The following is a 17,270-nucleotide window of genomic DNA, read 5'->3' as shown; positions in this document are numbered from 1 at the left end:
TTTTTCCCAAATTTCTTTCACCAGGAATACCTTTCTGATAGAACACTTTTTGACCTCGTATAGAACTCTCTCTGAACACAGCATGCAAAATGAGGGCCTAGGATCTGTGGTTTGAGCTATGTCTCCACTCGGGGTATTGAGCCCTTATGGAGGCGTCCACACTCTATCCCCAAATCCTCTTGGGACCAAGGCCAAATCTAGAGACAGAGTCCGGGACCAAGAAACTGGATTTTTGGCCACAAAGCCGTAGTTTCACAGACTCCTCACAAACCATCCCAGAAAAAGTAACTTGCGGGAGTTTCTCAGATGTACTTAGAAGCCATTATCTATGGATGTTAGGGTCATCGGGGGTCATTGCCTCGAGGCCCTAAAAGTTTCAGAAGATTGAAGAAGGGAACTAGGAAGAGAAAGCATGGCAGAGAAACAAGGAATCTAATTCCTGGCACATGGTAAGGGCATTAAATAAAGAAGTATTTGTAACATCATTAAAATAATGAAAGAACAGAAACCACACAGAATAAATTAGGGTCTTGTGATCAGTGCTTCTTCTGGGGAACTATGGGAAATACAGGAGTCATTATCCCAAATACAGGGTCAAAGAGAAGGACATCCGCAAGGGATTGGGGGTGGGTTAAAGTGTGAATCCAAAGCACGTCAAGATTAGTCCCTATCCGAATAAGACTGAAAACGCCATTAGCGAGATAGGGTTCTAGCCCTCACGATGAACTTTACATCAGAGCATCTTGCTGAGAATTGGATGAAAATTTCAGAGAGGAAGGCGTCATTCATGCCCGTCTTCATTTATTCATGCATCCGAGCCTCGCAGGTGTTCAACACGTGGCAGCTGCTGGGAGACAGTGGTGACAAGGATGCCCAAGTCCCTTCCCTCAGGGAGCTTACCTTCTAATAGGGGAGGATGGCGGAGGCAATGGTGCTCAGCAGACTTCCGTGTGCGCTTCCGTGTTTCCCAGCCACCCTTGCGATTAGGTTGGGGTCACATGACTCGGCTCTGCTCAATGGGAACATGGGCCAAAATGGCCGGCTTTCAGGGGCCACGTGCTCCCGTGGACGAGCAAGAAGATGGAGAAGGGCTTCCCACACACAGAGGACTGCGACATGAAAGAGAAATAAAAGTTTATGGAGCGAGGCACGGAGTTTCGGGGGTTTTCTCTTGTGGCAACCAGAAGCAGTTGTTCTGACTCGTAGGGAGAAACCGACAACAAGGACATAAATATATGAAGCCAGGAAGAAAAGGAAAGTAGAGAGGGGGTGGAGAGAAGGAGAGGAAGGCTGTGGCAGTCAAAATCTCCACAGGAAATGGCACCCTTGAAATATGACTACGTGAAGAAGATTTACTTACAAAGAGACTATTTACAAAGGCTTGTATGGTTGGGAACCATAAAGAATAGTACAGTAACGCAGGGCTGCAAAGAGTTGGTACCACATCTGTGCCTAGAAGGTCTCAGGGGAGGGCTGGATGGGGCGGAGGAGATCGTGTGGAGCTGGAACCCTTGAGAAGAACAGTGGTCTTCGGCTGAAGAGCACGACATCCAGGACAGGCCATCTTACCACTTTGGATCCAGGGGCTAAATAGTCTAGCCTCATTCAATTCCTTCCCTCCGACCCCAACCGGGGCCAAACCCAACAGAAGCCCGTTGGCTAAACCCAACAGAAGCCAGAGGGCAAGGGAGCCCATTGATGCTGTCCATATATATCAGATTCCAGGGGCTGAGAACAGGGTGGGAAGGGTAGATTGGGTTCTGGGGGGAAAGGGGGGAAACAGAAGATATTTGGGACTGAGACACTATTTTAAAAAGAAGTAGCATGAGTCCAGGCAACGGCGGTCCTGAAGAGCAAGCAGTTCATAGAAAAGAGAAATTTCTGATGCCGAAAGTTGCTAATGACCAATGAGGTGTGGCACAAAGGCCCATCATTCAAATGTGGGCAGGGAGGGTGTGGTAGGAGGAAGGAATGATAGAAACAATGACACAGAGGCAGGATTTCACCCTGCAGCTTGGCGCAGCTGGAGGGAACCCCATCTACCAGGGATGCAGACGGAGGGGGCTCCCCAGGTGGTTTATTGAGAAATAATTTCCGTATCGTAAAATTTACCCACTGAAAGTAAACAACTAAATACTTTTAGCGTATTTACAGTGTTGTGCAACCATCACCACAATCTAATTTTGAAACTGCCCTCCACCCAAAAAGAAACCCAATCTCTATTTGTAGTTACTCCTTATTCCCACTGCCAGCTCCAGGCCACCAGGAGTCTACCCTCTGTCTCTATAAATTTGCCTTTTCAGGACATTCATGTAAGTGGACTCACGCAACGTATGGCCTTTTGCGTCTAGCTTCTCTGACTTAACGTAGTGTCTTTGAGGTTCACCTGGGTTGTAGCATACATCCATGCTTCATGTCTTTGTATATTGCCCAAGAGCATTCCATTGCCTGGCAAAACCACGTGGCTTTTCTGTTCACCAGCTGATGGACATTTCTTGCATTTATTGACTGCTACAAGCATTCTTGTGCAAGTTATATGTGGATGCACGTTTCATTTTCCTTGGGTAAATACATGAGCGGAATTGCTGGGTCACAAGCCAAGTCCTTGTTTAACTTTCTGAGAACCTGTGGAACTGTTTCCCAAAGTGGCTGAGCCATCGACTTCTTTTCCTAAGGAATTTATGGGCCGGACACACCTTTATCAATGTCCACAGCTGATTGGGCCAAAGGGGAGAACATGACCCCAATGGAACCAATCAGTGTTTCCTTCTCGAGATCTCAGTATTGGGGCCATGTCTGGCCATTATGCAAGGAAACAGAAGAGTCAGAGAAAAGAGAACAAGTTGATATACAGAGAGAGAGAAACCGAGGTGAGAAGCCACGTGAATCAGAAGAGATGGACGAAGTCATCTTGGGTCCTGAGTTTTGGAGATCCTGGTTCCAAGACCTTGTGACATCTGGCACAGCCCTTGCTACATTCCACATCCTTCAGTGGCCTCCAAACATGATCTTTTCTTTGCATGATTTATGGTAAACCTTACTCTCAAAAACTAAAAATTCCTTGGCTAACTCAACACACTGTGAATGGAGCAATGAATGGATAGGGGAATGGAACAGCCTTATCTCTTAAACCAAAGCAAAAAAAGAAAAAGAAAAGCATTTATATGGCACTATATAAGCATGACACGGTGACATGTCCGGGCCTTCAAGCAGCACACAGTAGGGTCATAAAGTTTTAGCAAACTGAAACAGAGGGGACAGAGAAGAACATTGAGTAGAAGATTAGGGTTTTGTTTTGTTTTGTTTTGTTTTGTTTTGTTTTGTTTTAATAAAAAGCCTCGTTAAAACTGTTGTTCAATGGGTGCCTGGGTGACTCAGTCAGTTAAGGTCCGACTTCGGCTCAGGTCACGATCTCACAGTGTGTGGGTTCGGAGCCCCGCATCGGGCTCTGTGCTGACAGCTCAGAGCCTGGACTCTGCTTCGGATTCTGTGTCTCCCTCTCTCTCTGCCCCACTCCCGCTGGCACTCTGTCTCTCCCTCTCTCTCAAAAATAAACAAACATTAACATTTTTTTAAGTGTTGTTCAAGTAGGTCATTATACAATTTAATTTTAAAAAATAATAGTAATGTAGTGAAAACTGCCAAGATTATGGACTTAGGGCTCCTAATGGTGCTAAAAGAGCGTGAAAGAAAAGATACCCCTTAAGTACTAACCATTATAATTATATGCTACTTTAAAGAACCACAGTCAATTCTCCTGCTGACTAATCTTGATTATCTGTCAAGAACTGGAGACGGAGAAGGTCGTTAAGAGCGTTGGGTGGATTGGCTAATTTCTGGGGCCCGGCTTGCAGCGATCTTTCCTCCCACCTCCCCACCCCCCGACATCCCGGAACCTGTCCCTGTGACAACAAGGACTTCATCACAAATCTTACAAATCTTGGCTCTCCCTAACCTTGCCTCGGAGGGAAAGGGCAAACAACAAAAGGAGAATGAATTCTCTCTCTCCAGGAGAATAACAAGTGAAAGATCATAGGGAAGGAAATCCTTCATTAAAGGATCAACAGGTTTCTTGTGATTTGGGTTTTTCCTCGCCCAGTTAGGATGTGGACAGTGTCAGGGGCTCCTGAACCGTTGCATCCACACCCCCCTAGAGCAGTGCAGGGCACTCAGTAGGCATTCCATTACTATTGGCCAGATGAATGAATGAATGAATGAATGAAGTCAAGTGGAAGATCCTTGACTTCCATATCTCCAGGTGGACGTGAGCTCTGAGATCTTGGCTGGAGATGGAACATAAGAAAAATATCTCGGGTCAGAAACTACGGGCTCTCTGACGAAGCGGGCAACAGCTAGGGAAGCCTCCCACGTGAGACGGAAGCTTCCGGAAGGAGTGGTGAAGCCCAGAAGTGGGGAGAACACTTCATTCAGGTTGTGCAGAGATCTTCCTTCGTTCTTCCACTGGCTGTGAAATGAGGGCCTGGTGTAGAAGAGCAGAGGTGAGTACAAAGAGGTATCTGTTCATCAGCAGAAAGGACGGACTATAAAATGGTCTTTGGTCAGACTTGGCCACGCGGGCTCGTGCATATGCTGCGGTAATTCACGACAGTCTAGCCCAGCTGTGTCCGAGGCAGGCCACATCTGTCATTTTCAAAGTTCCAGTAGCCCCATGGGGTGCCTGGGTGGCTCAGTCGGTTACAGCAGTCAGTTCAGCATCACTCTTGGTTTTGACTCAGGTCGTGATCTCACGGTTTCATGAGTTTGAACCCCACTGTCAGTGCAGAGGCTGCTTGGGAGTCTCTGTCTCCCTCTCTCTCTCTGCCCATCCTCCACTTACGCTCTCTCAGTCTCTCTCAAAAGAAATAAACTTAAAAAATAACTTAAAATTTTTTTAAATGATGGGAATGCAAGCTGGTGCAGCCACTCTGGAAAACAGTATGGAGGCTCCTCAAAAAACTAAAAACAGAACTACCCTTCGACCCATCAATTGCACTACGAGGTATTTATCCAAGGGATACAGGTGTGTTGTTTCGAAGGGGCATGTGCACCCCATGTTTATAGCAGCACTATCGACAATAGCCAAAGGATGGAAAGAGCCCGAATGTCCACCGATGGATGAATGGATAAAGAAGATGTGGTATGTATATACAAAGGAGTATTACTCACCAATCAAAAAGAATGAAATCTTGCCATTTGCAACTGCGTGGATGGAACTGGAGGGTAATAAGCTGAGTGAAATTAGTCAGTCAGAGAAAGACAAAAATCATATGACTTCACTCATATGAAGACTTTAAGAGACAAAACAGATGAACATAAGGGAAGGGAAGAAAAATCATATAAAAACAGGGAGGGTGACAAGACTGACGAGACTCATAACTATGGAGAACAAACTGAGGGTTACTGGAGGGGCTGTGGGAGGGGGGATGGGCTACATGGGGAAGGGGCACTAAGGAAGCTACTCCTGAAATCATTGTTGCACTGTATGCTAACTAATTTGGATGTAAATTAAAAAAAAAATTAAAAATAAAATTTAAAAAATGTTTAATGATAAAAATAAAACAATAAAAAAGGAAAAATCGGTGAAGTTAATTTTAATAAATCTTTAATTTAACCTAATGTATTTAAAATATCATTTCATCACGTGATCAGCATAAACATAATGAGCTACTTTATATTCTTTCCTCAGCCTTAAGCCTTCACAAGGATGTGTATTTTAAAACTAACAGTACACCTGATTTTGCTAACTTTGCATTGCAACGTTCTTGATCTTTATTTGGAATTCATAAATTTACAGGTGAAAGGGGTAGCTTCGCCAGCGAAAGTCATTCCAAACGTACCGCAAAACCTTCCAGTTGCCGGGTTTTGTCAGTTTTTAGTGTGAATTTAATCAACATTAAATAAAATTGAAAATTCAGTTCTTTCACTAGCCACTCTTCAGGCGCTCGGTAGTTTCACAGGCTGGGGGCTACCATATTGGATGGCACAGACATAGAACATTTCCAACACTCCAGAAAGTTCTGTTGGGTGAAGTGTTACTCTCAGTGTTCTAAGAGATTAACAAATGTAGAGGACAGGCATGTGTTTTTGCCCTTTCTTGTATCCCCTAGAGCCAGGATTAATACACGAGCGATGTCAACAAACGATTGTTGGAAAAATGAATGAACGGTGGTGTGTCACATCATAGAGGTTGGCGGCTTTAAAGAAAATTTCACAGAAGGGACATTTGTGATAGGTCTTCACAGGTGAATAGCAGTCCTTCAGGCAAATAAGGTAAAGACAGAGGAAGAGCCTGGAACCTAGATCCTGGGTTATAAATGGATTAATATGTTAACGGCATGGTGTTTTGTGTTCACTTGTTTTGCAAAACCAAGGTGGAATCCAACTGTTTCTGTGCTACTTTCTAGCTGTGCATCCTTGGGAAAATCACTTAACCTCTCTTAGCCTTGGTTTCCTCATCTGTAACATGGCAGTACTGATTTCAACAGGTTGATCTGAGGACTAATGAGATGCAGAGTGTATACCACAGTGCCTGGTAAATAATAAATATGTTAAGTGTCGGTCATTCCTGTGTCCAGTGTTTGGTAAGAAGTGGACTGTGGCCGGCCGCGGGGCGCTAGATGTCTGTTCTGACATCTCTCCTCTTCCTCAATGTCAGCACCCTCACTTTTAACAAGGGGGTTATGTCCCAGCTAAAAGCCACTTCTCTCCAGCTTCTTACAGCCAAGAGAAGCCGTGGGACTAAGTTTAGATCAATAAAGTTTCGACAGAAGGGCTGTGTGCTATTTCCAGGAAATTCTCTTAGAGGGAAGGGGGTTTCTCTTCTGCCTTCCTCTCCCTCGCTGTTCTCCCAAACGCAAGTGATGTGCTAAGATTCACAGAGCGGGGAATTAGAAGGCACCTGAGTTCCAGATGAGCGAGCAACTCGAAGTCAGAGGAGCAGTAGGTGGGGCTTCTAGTCATTTCTGACCTCAGGACCTTGTTGGTCAAGGACCACCTCTTGGGAGTAGTGCTCTACCGTGGAGCAAAGTTTGGGGACCCCCCTTTAGGTGACCCAGAATGGAGAGTGAGATGGTTACTGGCTGAGATTCAGGTGTGCAGCAAAGACCATCTGTAAGGATGGGTGATGTTCCCCATACTTTGGGATCATTGGAGGGATGTTACCAGTTCCCACCCACCTAATGTGGAGATTCTGAAGAGGCTTTCCAGGCACAGCAGCAACTTCTCACGAGGGGCTACTCTCGTGGACAGGAACGATGCTGGGCCACTCTGGTTCTCCAGGAAGCATGGCCTGTCCAAGTCTTGGGCAATATTAGCCAAGGAAGCACTGATTTTCCAAGTCTTGGGCAATTGTTTCTCTGTTTTGTACTCTTCCCAAGTTGCGGACATCCGTGGAGTGTTTTCTCGGTTGCAAATACAGACCCCGTTTAGTTTGCTTGTGTGTGTTTTGGTCCATCTAGGAGACCCACCAAAGAGAACAAACGTCATCTAGAGGAAAGAGAAGCTTCTCCGACAGAAAATACAATGAGAGGAAAATAAAATAAATCAGGGGTGACGTGGCACCTACAGGGACGTGCTCTGTCCATCACCAGAGGCCACGTGTGCATGACTGGGTGGTAGGAATTCATGGAACATGGAGTAAGAGCACAGAGTAAAATCAGACCGAGCTACGCTAAACTCCTGGCTCCGCTCTCATTAGCTGTGTGACCTTAAGCGAGTTACTTCACCTTTCTGAGACTCGGTGGCCTTTTCTGCAAATTAGGAAGTGTGTGGTAAATAATAATTATAGCTGGGGCACCTGAGTCGATTAAGCGTCCGACTTCGGCTCAGGTCATGATCTTGCGATTCTTGAGTTCGAGCCCCGCGTGGGGCTCTGTGCTGACAGCTCGGAGCCTGGAGCCTGCTTCCGATTCTGGGTCTCCCTCTCTCTCTGCCCCTCCCCCACTTGCACTCTGTGTGTGTGTGTGTGTGTGTGTGTGTGTGTGTGTGTGTGTGTCTCAAAAATAAATAAACATTAAAAATAATAATTATTATTATTATCAGTATAGCTTATGTGTGTTGAATGTTTACCATGTGCCATTAGCTCACTTAATTCTCAAGACAAATCTTTGAGCTCTCATCCCCATTTTGCAGAAAATCAAGGCTCAGACATGAAACAACTTGGAGCGTCTGGGTGGCTCCATTGGTTCAGCATCTGACTCTTCGTCTGGGCTCAGGTCATGATCTCAGAGTGCGTGGGATTGAGCCCCGCATCACGCTCTGCGCTGACAGTGCGGAGCCTGCTTAGGATTCTCTCCCCCTCTCTCTGCCCCTCCCTCACGTTCTCTTTCTCTGTCTCTCCCAAAATAAATAAACATTTTTTAAAAAAAGGAAAAGAAATGAAGCAACCTGTCCCGAATCATGGAGTAAATGGCAGAACCAGAAAAGGATGCCTATGCTGTCAGGGTCTGGAGAACGAGATCCTCATCGCGGGGCTAACGTAGAAAGTTGGTGTGAGAATTCAGTGAGAAGACTCGAGTCAAGTGCCACCTCCTGAGGGAAGTATTCCCCCAAAGCACACATAGCAATAATAAACAAGTGGCATTACATCAAACTGAAACGCTTCTTCACGGGAAAAGCAACAATCAACAAAATGAACATTCATCCCTATGGAATGAAGGGAAGTACGCGCAAGCCATGTATCTGATGAAGGCTACTATCCAAAGTATATATAAACACCTCACTAGACATGTCTCCAAAGGCGACACATGAATGCCCAAGAGACACAGGAAAAGGCGCTCCACATCACTCATCATCAGGCAAATGCAAATCAAAACCACAAGGGGCTATCACCTCGCACCTGGTAGAAGGGCTATTCTCAAAAAAACAAAAACTAAAAATAACGCATGCCAGCCAGGATGTGCGCCGTTGGTGGGAATGGAAATTGGCGTCGCCAGGGTGGAAAACGGTATGGGGCTTCCTCAAATAATGAAAAATAGAACCACCGGACGCTCCCCAAATTCCACATCCGGGTATTTCACAGGATCTCTAAGAGATATCTGCCCCCCCATACTCAGTGCAGCACTAGTCAAGGTGGCCAAGATAGGGCAGCAATCTGAATGTCCACCGATGGGTGAGTGGATAAGGAAAAGGTAGCATACGCATACAATGGAACGTCATTCGGCCTTTAAAAAAGAGGGACGTCCTGCCACTGGCCATGACTGGATGAATCTGGAAGACGTTATGCCAAGCGAAGTAAGCCAGACGCAGGAAGACAAATACAATATGATATCGCATATATGAGGAATCTAGAAGAGTCAAACTCAACAACAGAGAGTGGAGTGGTGGTTACCAACGGCTCCGTAGAGAGGGAAACGGGGAGGTGTTGGTCAAAGGTACAAAGTTTCAGTGAAGCAACATGAATAAATCCGAGACGCGTACAGCACGTTGTCTATAGTCAACAATGCTGTACCATAGACTTCAAAGGTTGCTGAAGGTAAATCTTGTGTTCGGATATGATTATCCTATCAGGAATGAATGAATGAATGAATGAGGCAGGGGGAGGGGACTTTTATAGTGATGGGTAGGCTTATGGTACACATACAGGGATGATTTCACAGGTGTATGCTGATCTCATTTCGTCAAGTCGTATATACTATAAACGTACAGCTTTTTGTGTATCAGTTGCCTCAATAAAGTTGTTTGAAAGGAAAAAGATTCCAACCAGTTACACCCCAGTAAAAAGTGCTAGCTCTCAGGGTATAACATACTCCACTAAAACACATTCATGGATATACGAGTAGATTCATTAACACACACACACACACACACACACACACACACACACACAACATCCTCCTCCACAGCTACAGGAAAAACAAAGGTGAGCAGCAAGGAATTTTCAGATAATGAGAGCTTACCACTACAATGAAGCCATTGATAGGCAACGCTGAAAGGTCCAAGGAGGGGAGAGATTTGATGGAAATGTGATAGATGTGGGAAAAGGCCAATAAAGCCTCCATTCTTCCTGAGACCTTGGCCACCGAGGCATCAGGATGTGACCTGGGAACATCAGCTCCCAGTGGGCCACGAGGTCAGGACGGTCAGAAATACCCATGGGCCAAACTAACAGATACATGGAGAACCTGCCCCATGAGACCGTGACAACGAACAGTTATCAAGTGTCAATGAGACGTATGGAGCTGAGCTTTGGAATCTATCGATCCCTCTTATGCCAGGTTCCCAGAAGGCATTTCCACCTGCAGCCACGTGGGTGCAACACCATTTACTCAACCACCATTTCAGGTTCCAACTTATGGACTGTAGGGAGCAGGCACGTGATCATCACCACAGTGGGACTTAGAATAGAAATGGAGCCCGGGTGGCTTAGTATGTTAAGCACCCAACTCTTGATTTCAGCTCAGGTCATGATCTCACGGCTCTTGGGATCGAACCCCACATCAGGCTCTGTGCTGACAGCACAGAGTCTGCTTGGGATTCTCTGTCTGCCCCTCTCTCTGCCCCTCCACTGCGCTCTCTCTCTCTCTCTCTCTCTCAATAAATAAGCTTTAAAAAAAAAAGAATACAAATGGAGACCGTGTCAAACCCATCTGTCAGAATTCAAAAAAACAATGAAATGAAGGTAGATTGTAAAGTATATGAATGATGAAATATCATCTACACACGAACACTATGAAAAACAAAAAAGCATCTAACCCAAGTTCTGACTATTTGGAACCTTCGATGAACTAGAATTCCTTTCTTCTTCTTCTGTGGGGGGAAGAATGGATCCAAAAAATAAATGAAGCTGGATTCAGAAATTTAGTCAAGGGGCACCTGGGTGGCTCAGTCGGTTAAGCATCCGACTTTGATTCAGGTCATGATCTCACGGTCTGTGAGTTCAAGCCCCGCATTGAGATCTGTGCTGACAGCTCAGAGCCTGGAGCCTGCTTTGGATTCTGTGTCTCCCTCTCTCTCTGCCCCTCCCCTGCTCTCTCTCTCTCTCTCTCTCTCTCTCTCAAAAATAAATAAACATTAGAAAAATCTTTTTCCAAGGTCTTTTTTAAAATATGAAATTGATTGTCAAATTGGTTTCCATACAACACCTAGTGCTCATCCCAACAGGTGCCCTCCTCAATACCCATCACCCCCCCTCCCCTCCCTCCCACCCCCCATCAACCCTCAGATTGTTCTCAGTTGTTAAGAGTCTCTTATGGTTTGGCTCCCTCCCTCTCTTTTTATTCCTTCCCCTCCCCCATGGTCTTCTGTTAAGTTTCTCAGGATCCACTTAAGAGTGAAACCATATGGTATCTGTGTTTCTCTGTATGACTTATTTCACTTAGCATCACACTCTCCAGTTCCATCCACGTTGCTACAAAAGGCCAGATTTCATTCTTTCTCATTGCCATGTAGTATTCCATTGTGTATATAAACCACAATTTCTTTATCCATTTGTCAGTTGATGGACATTTAGGCTCTTTCCATAATTTGGCTATTGTCGAAAGTGCTTCTGTAAACATTGGGGTACAAGTGCCCCGATGCATCAGCACTCCTGTGTCCCTTAGGTAAATTCCTAGCAGTGCTATTGCTGGGTCATAAGGTAGATCTCTTTTTAATTTTTTGAGGACCCTCCACTCTGTTTTCCAGAGCGGCTGCACCAGTTTGCATTCCCACCAACAGTGCAAGAGGGTTCCCGTTTCCCCACATCCTCTCCAGCATCTATAGTCTCCTGATTTGTTCATTTTGGCCACTCTGACCGGCGTGAGGTGATATCTGAGTGTGGTTTTGATTTGTATTTCCCTGATGAGGAGCGACGTTGAGCATCTTTTCATGTGCCTGTTGGAAATTTTTTTTAAAAAAAGAAAGAAACTGAGGGACGCCTGGGTGGCTCAGTCGGTTGAGCGTCCGACTTCAGCTCAGGTCATGATCTCACGGTCCGTGCGCTCAGGCCCTGCATCGGGCTCTGTGCTGCCAGCTCAGAGACTGGAGCCTGCTTCAGATTCTGTGTCTCCCTCTCTCCCTGCCCCTCCCCTACTCGCAGTCTCTCTCTCTCTCTGCCTCTCAAAAATAAAGAAAACTATTTATTTAATAAATAAATGAAAGAAGAAAGAAAGAAAGAAAGAAAGAAAGAAAGAAAGAAAGAAAGAAAGAAAGAAAGAAATTGAGTCAAAAGGAGAGCTCAGAGCACATTCGACTTAACTCCCAGTGTCTTCGGTAACACTTGCATCTACATTCACTGGGCTGTGCATCCCATCTAGACAGAGGCCACATTTTTCTATCCACTGCTGCACCCTTAATCCCTAGCCAAGTGCATAGCACGCAGTAGGAGGGCAGCAAGTATTCACTGAATCAAGGCGGACACCCCCTCCCCAGCCAAGCATCTCCTAGATATTGAATCATCAAAGAAAGACTTCAGTTGTGATCGTCACTGGCCAAGGCAAGAAGGGAGACTAGTTTCAAAAGGTTTTCAGAAATGAGGTGTGGTGGATTAAGGATGGCCAAAAATTCTTGCTACCCCTCCCACTGAGAGATAAAATCTCACTCCCTTCCTTGGAATCTGTACCAAGTCTTGTGAACTTTTTGACCAATGTAGTAGGGCACTAAGAACATTCTCAAGCTTCTGAGGCTAGGTCATAGGCCACTTGTTACCTGCTTTCTTTGATCCTTCAGATGCCATAAAGAAGTTCAAGTATGCTGGGGTTTCTGTGCTAGAGAGATGCCTCTTGTAGGCAGTCTGGTAATGGTCCGAGCTGAGCCAGGCCCTCCAAGGCACCCCAGAAGTGAGTAAAACCATTCTGGACCCCGTAGACAAGGGGTCAGAACACTTTCTCTGTAACATGCCGGGTAATAAGCATGTGTGGCCTTGCAGCTCCTAGGGTCTCTGCCTCAACTAATCAACACTGTTGCTGTAGCATGAAAACAACCACAGACCGGTATGCCCCCAAAATGGGGATGGCCGTGTTCCCATAAAACCTTATTTACAAAAACAGGTGCCAGGCTGGGTGTGCCTTGTGGGCCACAGCTTTCTGACCCCTGCCCTAGACCAGCCCAAGTGACCTCTGATAATGCCGCGTGAAACAGAAGAATCGCCTGGCTGAGCCCTGCCCAAATTCCTAACCGGAAAAATCACTAAAAAATAAAACGGACCTTCAGTCACTGAGTTCTGGGCACTGTGTGCCCACAGCCATAGATACGTGGCACAAAAGAGGTGGAACCAGAAGTAAATTGGGAGGGTGAGGGGTGGGAAGGAGGTTGGGGTCCCTCGCATTTGGGTCCCCATAAGCACTCCGGTTCCGCGCAGGAACGAAGGGGAGGAGAAAATAAGAGCATTATGGCCCAGGACTGAAGGCTGCAGCCCAGAGAGAAGCAGAGGAGGGGGCGTGGCTATAGGACATCCTCAAGGCAAGACTCCAGGGGGCACTGTTCATGCTGTCTTCCCGTGAATGGTGCCCTTGAGGGAGGTACATTCCAGCTGCCCCAGGGTTAAGAAAGAGCAGGAGGTTAAGAAAGAGGCTTGGGGGCAGACGGACCCGGGTTTGCACCCTGGCTCCACCCCTCACCCACGGCACGATGGTGAGCAAGCTTCTAACCTCTCTGAAGCTGGCGTGCCTCACTTTTAATAGAACTCAGCTCCTAGGGACATGTAAAGATTAAATAGGGAAGACTTCAATAAATAGAGGTTTAATAGATATGTGTATATATGCGTGTGTACATACACACACATGCACACACACACACACACACACACACATTTCTCAGTAAAGGGGAAACCTACGGGTGCAATAAAAAGAAAATGCTGAATGGAGTCGAGTGTAGCTGAAGTCCAGGGTTTTCTAGAGCACGGATCCCTACAAGTCAGCAAGCACACTCACAAACTGTGAGGCACTTTAACACATTATCTGATGTCAGTATGTTTAAGAATCACCTTGGGGTCCTTGCTGCAATGCATTTCCCCCTCTCCTTCCCACAAAAGATTCTGATTCAGCGGATCTGGGCTGGGATCCAGGGATCCAAGTTGTTAACAAGCACCCCGGGCTTTGCTGAGCCAAAAGGTCATCTGGCCACACTTGGAGAACCGTCTTTCTGCAAACCTCATGGCACAAAGAACCAGCTCAGGGTCACCCAGCCGGGTGGCGGCAGAGAAGCTGCGACGCAACGTCTGCCCCACAAAGCAGGTGCGCTGGCTGTTGCTGTTGCTTTTCTGGGTCCCCAGGCCCCTAGCAAAAAAAAAAAAAAAAAAAGAAAACAAAACAAAACAAAAAACCTGGCATGGAGTAGCCACTCTGTGACTGTGGGTTGAGAAGAACGAAGGTGAGACCTGAATACACATTCGAGTTATAAAGGGGTTTGGGAACCTTCCAACCCAACCATCCCATTGTATAGATGGACACACTGAGGTTCCCAGAGGGGGAAACCGTGGTTCCCACCCCCACCGAGAACAAAGGTCCACATCCTCAGCTCGGCACACTCCCCTCCCTTCCGCACCCCCCCCACCATGTCAGACTTTGCTGAGGAAACGAGGCATGTGCTCTGGTCAGGGGTAAACTGAAGCCCAGAGTGATCAAATCCCACCTAGTTCCCGTTACACTATAAATCTCGGCATTATGTGAAACGTGGTGGGGAAGCAGAATCGTGAAAATCGTCGTGAAATCAGTCCTTTCTGGGTCTGGCGAAAATCGCTCTCAACCTGTCACTCTGTGATTCCATGTTACGGCCCCGAGATCAGTCTCAACAATCCTTTCTGTAACTCAAAAAAAAAAAAAAAAAAAAAAAAAAAAAAAAAAAAAAAAAAAAAATATATATATATATATATATATATATATATATATATATGTATATGGCATTGCTAATGTCCCCAGCTCCCTTTAGTGAAGGGAGCAGGTGCCAGAAGGGACAGAGGGATAACAGGAGATAACAGGATGCTGGACGTGCAAGGTGGCTGAGGCTGGCAACACAACGTGTGATCCCCGGGTCTGTTCATTTTATCTGGACGACACTTCTTACAAACAGGGAATTAAAGATCGGAGCCTGCACCCTCTAGATGTTTCTGGACAATGCTCAATCCATCCTTTTCTACACAAAAGGGTTGTTTTGTGGTCCAGCTATGCGCGCGCGCGCGCGCACACACACACACGCGCGCGCGCGAAGTTCATGTTATGTGTGGGACTCTCCTGTCAAGCACATATATTTGAGTCTAGCTACTGTGTAACTCCGCTAAATGGAGAAAAGCTCTCAGCCTCCATTTTTTAATCCCTAAAATGGAAATGTATATAGGTATATATATATGTATATATACCTATATACACATATACATACATGTAAATATACACACACACACATATACTTTACACGGTTTTCATGAAGCGTCAGTAAGTATAAGGATTTTGCCAGATTCCAAGCACACAGGGGACACTAAATAAACCGCAGCTGCTCACAGCAGCAATAGGGACAGAGAGCCTGGCATCAGGAAGCAGACCACTTGTGTTTATAATCATACCTCTTCCGCTTACTGGCCAGAGAACTTTGGGGAAATGACTCAGCCTCCGGGCACCTCGATTTCCTCGAATGTAAAACGCGGGCAGTAATCATAGGACCTATCTCCTAGGATGGAGAGGCTGATTCCTTTCAGGTAAAGTGCCTGGCCCGGAGTAGGTGCTCAATAAACGGTAACACGCGGCTTGGGGTTTCTGATTTAGTTCTTTTTTGAACTACCAACCTGAGGTCTACAGATTGTCCAGCAGATTTTCCACGTGGCCGGGTCGGTTCGAGAAAGCCGACGCGGGTCATTTTGCTACAGGCCCCAAAACAACCGCTGTGTGAAAGTCAGAGGCTCAGTTCTGTCTAGAAACCAGCAACGGTGGGTTTCTTTATTCTCATTTCCCGTCAGGATGCCCATAACATTTTCTGTGGAAAGGGGGTGAAGCTGGGAGCGCTTGGCAGGAGTCACTAAGACACAAAGAGCCAAGAAGCCCGCAAGAGAACTGTCTCTCTTCCCACAGAAAAGAGGAAAACCCAGAAATCTGTCCCCAGGCCGTCCTCCAAGAACGCTAAAGCTGGAAGGGACCAGGGGCTAAACAAGCCTGGTGACTTCTAAACCTGGCTTTGATTAACAGTCACCTTGGGAGGACCCTGAAAGCTACATTCGCAGCCCCGGGGCGGGGGGGTTGGAGGCTCTAATGCAATAAGGATGCCCCTGGGAATCTGCATTTTGACATCTTTTGCCACAAGTGATTCTAACATGATTTTAACAAAAGGCTCTAGGGTAGCCTTCTGGGGTCACCGATCCAGCTGAGTTGCAACCGATGGGGAAACTGAGGCTGGAGGAAAGAAACTGATTTGTCCAAGGCCAACCGGAGGCGGGGATGGGACTCCAACCCCAGCTTCTCTACACTCTACCTTATTTTTCCCCCCCTCAGGTTGGCTTTGTCACAGAAAATCCAGTGGCATCCTGCTGGGCCTCTAGCCATCACTTCCCCCACCCCTATCCTTTTTCTTGCCCAAGCAGCTGTTCAGAAAATCGATAAGACCACACTGGGAAACAGAAGTGGGGATTTTTGCATATTTATAGAAGCAGCCATTAAAACTATTAACAGACCATCAACACTGAGTTGGCTGGGAGCCTTTTTTCTCTCTCTTTTTTTTTTTTTTTTTTTCTTTTGTGAATACTGGACTGACTTGAGTATCTCTGATTGCAGCTACTGATTTGGGCCCCGCTCTGGTATTTAACTCTGCATCGGCCGTGCAGCAGCTCCATTAAAAGGTCACTGGACCCATAATGGCTGGACACCACTCAATTCTGCCAAAATCTTTAATCTCGAAAAAGCCACAAGACCAGGGCTCTTCCCCTCACCGCCCCCCCCCCCCCCGCCCCGCCCCTGGTGCGTGAAGTTACCCAGGATTTAGGAGCAAACGGGATTAATGTTTCCAACCTTTCGGAGCTATTTGGATAAGTATGCCTGATGGTCTAGATTTCTCGACTCAGGAGACAGAGAGTTTATGTGTATATTCTTGATGGGGCAGACTTTGTCATGGCCTTCATAATGGAGGTTCCGATCGCGGCAGGAAATCAGACTGTATACAGAAACGCTGAGATGGGAAGGGTATCTGGTGACAGGCATTACTCCAAGCAAGGCTGGCGGTCCCGCAGATCGGCTGAGAGGGACAACAGCTAAAAGCTTAGAGTGAGAGCATGACCTTTCTCTTGTCTGTTGGTTGACCTCCCCTGACACTTTGGTAATAACGTGACACTACAGATACTCAGTAGGCGTCTAGCAAAGTTCAACCGGTGTCTCTGT

At 46.4% G+C, this 17,270-nt stretch overlaps 1 long non-coding RNA gene across 3 annotated transcripts in view; it reads right to left on the bottom strand.

The window, feature by feature from the left end:
• Positions 1-17,270, bottom strand: part of LOC107179397 — a 243,158-nt gene that overhangs the window by 122,299 nt on the left and 103,589 nt on the right. For all 3 annotated transcript variants that reach the window (XR_006209867.1, XR_006209865.1, XR_006209866.1), the window contains exon 4: positions 901-1,109. This is a non-coding gene — a long non-coding RNA (uncharacterized LOC107179397). The remainder of the gene's footprint in view (positions 1-900; positions 1,110-17,270) is intronic.

This window comes from Panthera tigris, chromosome D3 (assembly GCF_018350195.1).
Source record: "Panthera tigris isolate Pti1 chromosome D3, P.tigris_Pti1_mat1.1, whole genome shotgun sequence".
In the NCBI taxonomy this organism is placed as follows: domain Eukaryota; kingdom Metazoa; phylum Chordata; class Mammalia; order Carnivora; family Felidae; genus Panthera; species Panthera tigris.
This window is presented reverse-complemented; position numbering and strand designations above follow the sequence as displayed.